We start from the raw sequence: 929 nt of genomic DNA, 5'->3' as shown, positions 1-929 counted from the left end.
TCCAGCTTCTCTGTCACTGCAGCTGTAATGTCTTCAGAGCCCGCTCCATCCAGAACCACGACCAGAGCTAGGTGCTTGCTGCCTCCCTCTTCATCCTCTCACAAGCCAAAGCTACAAGAGCTGCTGCACAGGCAGCCCCGGGCCATTCGAGGTAGCGATTCGGGATAAATATTTCATTTCATGTGATCATTAGGGTCAAAATGTTAATAAGACAAAGCAAAGTCCTAGAACAGGAGCTAGGGAACATGCTCTACTGAGGGCGCTCTCCTGAGCAATGAAGTTTCTTAACCCGTCCACAAGAGCAGATTTATATTCCAACTATGGTTATATTTATATTTAAATATGTTTAAAGATGAACCATGGATTGGGCATCTAAATTATTGATTCAATTGATTGATTGTTTATTTTATTATGAATGTATTCCATGTTGTAATGTAGCATGATACATATTGAATATATTATATCAGTGTAATAAATATATCAACTATTATATAATTTACATATGGATGTACATGTGTGTATTATATAAAGTATAATAAATATATAATCTACTACAGAATGTATGATATATATGTATATCTGTGTGTTTGTTACAGAAAATATCATAAATATATACTCTACTATAGAATTGATGACATATGTGCATACCTGTGTGTTTTTATATATTATATTTTATATAATAATCTACTATATAATTTATGATACATGTTTATATGCGTATTTAATTTATTATACAAAATATAATAACTAATCTACTATATAATGTATTATATGTATATATGTATACCTGTGTATGTAGTTTATTATATAAAACATAATAAATATATAACCTACCATATAATTTATGATATATGTGCATCGGTGTTTAGTATATAAAATATAATAACTATATAATCGATTATAGTATTTATTATATACATGTATGTATG

Source organism: Crocodylus porosus, unplaced genomic scaffold (genome assembly GCF_001723895.1).
Source record: "Crocodylus porosus isolate Cpor-Errol unplaced genomic scaffold, CroPor_comp1, whole genome shotgun sequence".
Classification (NCBI taxonomy): domain Eukaryota; kingdom Metazoa; phylum Chordata; order Crocodylia; family Crocodylidae; genus Crocodylus; species Crocodylus porosus.
The sequence above is the reverse complement of the archived record's forward strand: the minus strand, read 5'-3'. Positions refer to the sequence as shown.